A 9523-nucleotide genomic window follows, 5' to 3' on the forward strand; every position below is an offset into this window, starting at 1 on the left:
GGGGGACATAGAGTGTTGTTGGTCAAAGAGTACAAAGTTGCAGTTATGTAGGATGAATAAGTTTAGAGGTCTAATGTACACCATGGTGGCTATAGTTAATAAAATAGTATTGAATAATGGAGATTTTCTAAGAGAGTGGATTTCAGAAGACTTTATTGTAAGAAATATAACTATGGAGGAGATGATGTATTAATTAGCTTGACAGTAATTAGTTCATTATGTATACATATATCAAGTCATCATGGTGTACCTTAAATGTATACACATTTTATTTATAAAAATAAAATAAAACATATTCTAGCTAGGCAGAGAACTGACTGGGAATAGGCAGAATTTATGAAATGATAGCTTGGGATAGATGGGCACAACAAGGTGAGGGTCTTAAAGCAGTGATCTAAAACCAGAGTCTCAATCTTGATATGTAAGGCATTTTAGTTGGTCCATGGTCTTATATTCCAAGAACAAATATTCTTGCACAAATTAGCTAATTCATTTTCACCTGGTTATAATATTGTTTAGCACTGAAACAGAAAAGCATATTTGACTCAGAATGATTTAGTAAAAGGTCAGAGAGATGTGCCTGTTTCAGTTCTCAGAATAAGGAAAATTTGCATTTAATGATTTCTCATCTTTCCAGAAATACATCACTGTTGAAGGACAGCTCCATGAATAAAAACAAGAGTAATAAAATACTGAATTCTAAAACTCAGCTTCCCCCCCCATTTATTAAGAAGTATGAATGTCTTTTCAACTATTCTCAACAGAACATGACATTAGCTACAAATAAAAGGGTCTTTGAAAATTTCTGCTTATATATATCTGGCTATATATTTATCTATCTACCTACCTTTAAGAATGAAGTGATGCTGAGCTCTTTAAAACTATAAATAAATATTCTAAGACTACTAAATTTTTTCAAATACATTCTGCAGACAAAACCTTATGTGATTTTCTTGGGAATTCCCTGGTAGTCCAGTGGTTAGGACTTGGTGGTCTCACTGCTGGAGCCCCATGGAATGGCCAAAAAAATAAAGCCTTTATGTGATTTTCTTATATTCAATTTGCATATTCAAAAGGATATTCAATAAGCTATTTTAACAAGTTAAATTATAAAATATTTTAAATTATAATCTCATTTTCTTATTAAATTATAATCTCATTTCCCTATTAAATTATAATTTCATTTACCTAGTAAGTGTTTAATAGTTGCTAGCTTATTTTTATGTAAACATAGCTATACATTAACTGCAGGTCAGTTATTTAATAGCATTATATAACTTTCAATTTAGTAAATCCATAGGAAAACATTGATCATAATGTATAAAGAAATTGATGAATTTATATCTGATTTATAGTAGATTCGTAAATATTTTTCACCAAATCCAAATGACAGAGTTCTCTACTTTCTCAAACACATATTTACCAAAGGAATGTCACAATATTTATCCTATCCCTAGCTTTATAAATAACATATACCAGTAGCCAGAACTTATTTAAAATTATTCAAGATAAATAATAAGAAACATTTTGAATATAATTACTTTAAATGTAAGTGGATTAAACTCTCCAATCAAAAGGTAGAGATTGGCAGAATCAATAAAGAAACATGGTCTTCTCTTTAGAAACTAAGAAAAAAATAGATTGAAAGCAAAAATGGAAAAAGATACTCCAAGCAGATAGTTACCAAAAGATAGCAGGAGTAGCTAAGGTAATATCAGATGAAATAGACTTTAAATAAAAAAAAATTACCAGAGACAAAAAGGACATTATATATTAATAAAAGTTTCAATATCACAAGATGATATAAAAATTATAAAAATTTACACATCTAATAACAGAAAATCAAAATTGAAAAATTGAAGGAAGAAATAATATTACAATAATAGTAAGAGACCTAAATATTTCACTCTTAATAATGGATAGGACAAACACACAAAGATAAATAAGAAAATAGAGGACTTAAATGACACAATAAACCAAATAAATCTGACAGACTTATGCAGAACACTGTACCCAACGACAGCATCATACACATTTTTTTCAAGTGCACATGGGGCATTTCCCAGGAGATATCATGTTAGGCCACAAATTAAAAATCTTAGAAGAAAATACAGGCCAAAATTTTCACAACATCTAATTTGACAATGATATTTTTGCCTGTCTGTTTTCCTGTTCAAACTGAGATACGATCCTGACCAACTGCTCAGAACTCATCTCCCTTCAGTTCACAGGTGCCACTGGCAGAGCATTAAGAAAAAAAAAAAAAGCAATCAGTGGAGTAAAAAGGCACCCCGTATCGTGGAAGAAAAATACTTGTAAATCATATATCTGATGGGAGATTAACATTGAGAATATAGGAAGTTCCTAAAACTCAACAAGCATCAAACAACTTGAATCCAAATAGGCAAATGGTTTGAAGGGACATTTCTCCAAAAACGATATACAGTAAGCAATAAGCACACAAAAAGATGCTCAACATCACTAATCAATAAGGAAATTCAAACCAAAACTACAATGAGGTACCACCTCATACCCATTAGCGTGGCTACTATCAAAAAAAGAATAAAGAAAATAACAAGCGTTGGCCAGGATGTATAGAAATTGGAACTCTTGTGTACTACTGGGAATGTAAAATGGTACAGCTGCTATGGAAAACAGTATGATTGTTCCTCAAAAAATTAAAAAGTAGTTACCATATGATCCAGCAATTTTACTTCTTGGTATATACCCCCCAAAAATGAAAACAGGGTCTTGAAGAAATATTTGTACAATCATGTTCTTAGCAGCATTATTGATAACAGCCTCTTCTTCTAGAAGAAGCTCCAACAGTATCAGTGAGAACACAAAGGATCACCACACAATCTAAGGAAAGCTGGAGTGTGTGTAAAAAAAATAAAATCAATTGGGTTATTGCCTCTTTAATTGGTACTTGGTAACTGCCTTGAAAACTTTTGATTTGAAGATAAGTATAAATTGTTTTTAGATAACAGATTTTTATGTATTTATTAAAAGTGCTACAGTGAGAAAGAGATTTTCCAAAAAGGAAAGTAGGAAGTTCAGAGGTTGGCAAACTGGTTTACCAACCAGAAGAGAAAGCCCTCCACTGTCTGAGTTTCCATCCATGTTTTTCAAGCCAACCCCCCACCCCACCCCCATAACACATTCTGCTATTCTAGCCCAGGAATTTCTAGCTCACTGATTTCAAGGATATTTACCTAATTCAAACATTTACTCTTTATCATTAAAAACACAATACACATGTTTCAAAACCAAGAAAAGTATCAGCTTGTGATATTCAACAAAATGGTATTTTGCCTAAATTTTAACAGGTTACAAATTGACAGTGAAATAGGAAGAAAAAAAAAATAGGGAAGGAATTCCAGTCTCCAAAAGGCAACATTCCATGTAAAAGTTCTTTCTGTTGCCCTGTCCTTAGAGAGTCATTCGCTCCTTGGCTTAATGACCAGGATCAGACGACCTGCAGGATCAATGTGTCAGTGGCAGTGCCATGCTCAAAGTAGGAATTCAATAAAAATTATTTGTTAAATCAAAATTTTCAGCTTCATTTATACCATAGACTGGTTGTTAGAAGGATACTCTGCAATCATCCACTTTGACCAACTGTCCCTTCTTTCATCAAGAAGTTTACAAATAAAGAAACTAAGATTCATAGAAATGAATGATTATTTCAAACTTAGTTATCCTCTACATCCATTGCTCTTTTTCTTTACTACCCAAATATATTATCTAGATTAACAAGTAGAATTTATGGTAGTCTTCTGCATGACTAACACTCTGCGAGGCTTTGTGTGCAGAAGACACTCCCCACAAAAAGCCATGTTATGTTCTCTCAAATAATTTTAAACAAAATAAAGGAGAACAACTATTATTAGAATGTCACTGAAATTTATTGTCCATGATGATAGACTTTAAGAATGAGAATGTGCACTATTAATTACTTTAAAGGAGATAGTCAACAACAGGACATTGAGTAAGTCAGCAGATATGTTCATGTAGAGTAAAGGCTCATCCATGGCAGCCTTGTAACTCTGCATGCCTTCAAGTAAGCCATTAAGCAAGGCTCAACCACAGTCTGTTTGAAATATTGGTGAACCACTCTGTAAACCTCCACAGAATATGGCAAGATAAGCAATTTTGTGAGGAGGTGTCTCAAGGACTTTTTTCATTTGCCTCCATATCTAATGGGAGGCTGACATGAAGAAGTTTCTCATCCATCTCCCAGGATCTGTTAAGGCATGGGTCTGTCCATCTCTCACCATACAGGTACAGCTGTAGACTGTCAAACCTTTTGTCCATAGTTTAGAGTTGGCTCCTCCATGACAGAGCAATTCTGCCTCCACCCCCCACCATATAGCTTGTAGTCTGCCATCTGGTCTCCTTGGTTCAGTGTAATCCTGTAAGACTAGTGGCACAAAGTGGTAACACTACACTGATTTTTTCTTGTCTGTGTGTGTGTAAGTAATAAACTATCTGCATCCATTTGGGATCATTGTTTCCTTACTGCCTGAATCTACGGGAGTGTGGCAAGCCAAATTAAGAGCTGCCAGCAGTCTTCTGCTTCGGAATTGTTTGACCACTTGACAGTGTGTATACCCTAACCATTAACCACTTGGAAAAAAAAATGAATAGTACAAGAAAATAATAAACCAGATACAAACTAAATGACAAAACTATGGATTCTCTTTTGATCTAGAAGAACAAAACAAAAGAAAAAAAGACTTACCCAGAAACAAACAAACAAACAAAAGAACTGGCTAGAGAAAGCTGAAAATTGAGCAGGAGTGGGAACAGAAAGGGTTTTAATACTATATAGATTTTGGAGGACAGAGATTCTCTGGTATTATCTAGATTACATACATACAAAGCATGTCTTTCATTGGAGGGAATGAACAATGAATGGGAGCGTGGGAAGTACAGGAAGGGTGGTTGAAGAGTCAGGCTTGGATTGAATGTAAGAAGAGCTGACAAACATATTGTGGAAAATATGTCAGGGACAGAGTGTCAACACAAGAAGTTTAGGTAAACTGCCTAACCTTCAAATACAAATATAGCTCCTAGTGGTATATATCTCCATGGAGTTCTATTCAAATATATTGGGAAAGAAGTATTGAAGAAATTGATATTGCCACAAATAATACAAGTATCAAGGCAGGAAATAAACCTGTCATTCTTTCCCCTGATTGGTGTATGCATTTTTTTTTCTGATTCTAGTTTAAAAGTGTTTAATATGAATATTTGTATGCAAGTTTTTTTATTGTTTTACATTGAATTACATTGAAATATTTTACTAAAATCACTTTATGTCAAATTAAATATAGTCATTATATGTATCAAGTAATCTAATTGTATAGAACTCTTGGGTAAAAATTTTGATTTTGATAAGAGCAGATTGTTAATTAAAATTTATAAAGTTTATTTCTTTTAATGCTGGTGACAATTTTTTTTTGATTTTTCATAATTTCACAGACAAAACAAAATTGACTTCATCACCTTCAGGCTGCTTTACTTTAGTGCTGGAAATACAGGAAGGAAAAATTTGTCACAAAAGGCACAATGTATGTAGCCTCATGACAGGAACAAATAGAGATTGCAAGTAATTAGGATAATTTGAAAGCAACATACAAATATAAAGGATCATTTTATAGGACTCTTTTTTGATTTTATTTAATTAAAGTTATTTAAATCAATAATATATAATCACTGTAAGAGAAAAAATACAGTAATAGCAAATTTAAAAAATTAAACCATCCCAAATCACAATGGTAAGTTTATATAGAGGTCAATATTCATGTAACTCTAACATCATTCCTTGATTGTTTATTAGTTTAAATTATATGAAACTACCATATTTTATTAAGACACATTTCTAGTTTTGGCTATTTAAATAATTTCAAAATTACTATTATAAATTGTTGCATAAATAAAGTTATACCTACCCAAATTTTACATGATTTCAAATCCTTCAAACATTTGCTCCCTCTATTTGGTAAACCTGTTCCTTGACTAAGTGCCCACCTGTATTAGTCAGAGTTCTCCAGAGAAACAGAACTAATAGGAGGTATAAGTGTGTGTGTGTGTGTGTGTGTGTGTGTGTGTGTGTGTGTGTGTGTACAAACATAGTCACAGAAATTGGCAAATCCTGGCAAATCCAATGTGTGTGTGTGTGTGTGTGTGTGTGTGTGTGTGTGTGTACAAACATAGACTCACGTGATTACAGAAATTGGCAAATCCAAAATCTGCAGGGTGGTCAGCAGTCTGGTAACCAAGGAAGGGACAGTGATCCAGCACAAGTCCAAACGATGTCTGCTGATAGAATTCCCTCTTGCTTCAGGGAGATCAGTCTTTTGTTTTATTCAGAGCTTCATTTGATTGGATGAAGCTCTCTCTCATTATGGAGGGCAATCTACTTAAAGTCTACCATTTCAAAAGTCAATCTCATCCAAAAACACTCTCAGAGAAACATTCAGAATTTTCGACCACATATCTGGGCACTGTGGCCCAGCCAAGCTGACACATAAAATGAATCTTGATAAGTCCATCCCTTGTCAACTTGGCACCCATACATACCTCTTAAACCATACAAGGCAAAATCACATAATTTGCACCCATTACTACCAAAAAAATTATAATCATTGGGTAGCAATTTAATTAAAAATACCATTTAAATCTAGATATTCTGCCCACATGGATTTAACACCTTTGTGCTTCTTGTATTTAAGCCCACATTTTCTAAAATCACTTTACTGATGACACTGGTTCCTTTCAGAAAGTCTGCCTCTGTGCCTTTTGAAAATTGATTTTGCTTACAGCTAAGGTAAGCATAATCTCTATCTTATAATCAGTCTCAAAGAGAAAAAATGTGAAATCAAATTTCAGGGTATGATATGCTTTTCATAAGATAAAATTGGGACATTTAATATTGCCAGTGCCAACCCAGATGTCCTCTAGGGTGTAAGCTACTTAAGCGCTTTGAAGGATATTTGCTTTGGTTGTCTTTATTGTCAATAATAGTACATTTGCAGGAAGTCACTGAAGAGCTTGTCAATTTTATTGACAGGGCCAACTCCATCCAGTAAAGAGTTACAAACATTTTAATCACACCATAGAAACCTGCAACTGATCTACCCAGCTTATTAAAAATTAATTTTAGTCTTGCTAAACTCTTAAAGATACATGTAAAACATAACTCTTACTTTCTTTAGATTTGATTAAAAGCAAATGTAACATCCACTAGTAATTCTCTTTTAAAATTTGTAATTTAATTATGGTTTAGATCGAGTATATTGTTCTCATTTCTTCCATCCTTAGGAGTCACCACATGTTTCATAGTCTGGATAACATACTACATGATGATGCTTAAGACATAACATCACAAAGGTCAGATCTGCTGATGGAGTACCAAAACTTGTTTTGTATTAAGACTTCTAGACAAGAGTTGGTCCTAAGATTACGTGTAAATTCCTCACCTGATTGCAGAATATCTGGAACCTTTCTAACCAGTTCAGTCTCTAGTTTGTCAGTCAAGGATAAGTAATACTTTGTTGTGACATATGAAGACAGAATGACCATCAATATTGAATATTTATATTGTCTGTCTTTTTCACTGAATGTCTGAATTATTTTATAATCTAAATGAAATCAATATTTTGGTAATGGATGACATCACACTTCACTTATTATAAGCCTTCACTTGTCATTCAAGAAGATCCTATAATGTGGATAGATGCCTTGCCCAACCCACAGGCATTCTTAGAAATGGCTAGAGATAGAAAAGTTTAAAGGCAGATAAAATTTGACAAATCTTATTCATACAGATAGTTAAGTAAATTTTTTAAAATCTGTAAAATGTCAATATTTCCTATCTACCCCAATCTCATGTCCATCCCCTCCTGAACATCCTGATTTGTTCCACTGGATTACTGTAGCAGTAGACAAATTTTATGTTCATGACCCACCTCTAAGAGTGCTCCAATGCATTATGTATTCTGCATATTAGACATCACATTCTTGACTTGCACAGTCTGCCAAACATCCAAACCCCTCTTATGGTTCATAATGAAGGTTTTCATAATTAATCTCCAAGGATTTCAGCAAATTAGCCTCACAACTCCTTGGATAGTTGTCATCTAAAGGCCTCTTAGTTTCTTCCCAATGCCAATTAAGTTTTTATTCTCTTGTCTCATACCATTCAATTGCAAAAATTGAGCTAGTTACGACTCTGTCTCTTCATCCTGCTTTGCAACCTAGACTCAGACACATGGAGATAATAAATACTCCAAATTTATTATGAGTTATCCAAATTGTCAATTTCACCACCCTCTAATGCAGATCCTGCCTATCTTCCCTAACCAGGTAATTGAGGGACTCTCTGCTCTAGTTTCAGTCCTGCCTCTTCCCCTCAGTTACCTCCTTTTCTTTAACTACATTTTGGCACTAATTACTAATGTAGTGTGACTGAGCTATTGTAGATCCACTCGTTAGTTTCCCATCTCTGTTTTATAAGAATCCCTGAACCCATAACATGGCTAAAATCTTTTGTTAATGTTCTTCACATGTCTTCTTGTCTTATAAACTGACTGAAAGTTAATTTCACACTCATGTTCCCATGCCTGAGCTAGAGTTTTCAACTCCTAATATAGATTCTATGTCTTAATATGTAAACTTAACTTGAAACTTTACAACACCTAGATTTTTAGTACTGCCATCCTTGGACTGATCCAGCCCTCATTGTTTGCCCAAACCCATTTCACATAAATGCATGTTTTTTATACAGTGTTAATAAATCTCTCTAAGTTGTTTTCAAGGAGCTCAGTCAGTATATTTAGAACAATTAGCAAAGTTGTAATCATAAAAGTAATCTCAGTGTCCCACTATTAGAAAATTGTGAGTGCAACTTCATTAAATCAGAAAACTCCAGATGTATTATAAATTCAAATCACTGGATTTAATGTCCTTAATTACTCACATCTTTATCAAACCTCTTTGAATTCTCATATCACTTAATAATTCTACCACTCTTTTGTAAGTAATATATACAATTTTGTATGGTTACTCAATGTTATATATGTCATGTTAGAAGTTGCTAACTAGTTTCATACTTATGACTCCCATAACTTATTTATGACCCCATGCATATCGTTAGATTCATAGAATGTATTCAGTAGATATGTATTTAATGCACATCAGTTCTTTTACCTACCAAATAGTGTAAATAAACTGTAAATAATCAGATAGCTTCTTATTTATATCAGATTGAGTTTCAAGAGGTATTTTAAATTATGAAAAATGGGCTTAAAATGTTTAAATTATTTCAATCTATGAGGAAAGCAATTCAAACATTAAGGCTAATCCTCCAAACGAACTCAATCACTAACAATAACTCTAGACCCACCGTGGGCCCCCAGCGTGGGGGACGGCGGCGAGGAGGCCTCACGGCCCCATGTGGCTGCACGGGCCTCCCATCAGGCCCATCGTCTGGGCTGAAATCCGGGGAGCACGTGGC

This window comes from Physeter macrocephalus, chromosome 12 (assembly GCF_002837175.3).
Source record: "Physeter macrocephalus isolate SW-GA chromosome 12, ASM283717v5, whole genome shotgun sequence".
In the NCBI taxonomy this organism is placed as follows: Eukaryota; Metazoa; Chordata; class Mammalia; order Artiodactyla; family Physeteridae; genus Physeter; species Physeter macrocephalus.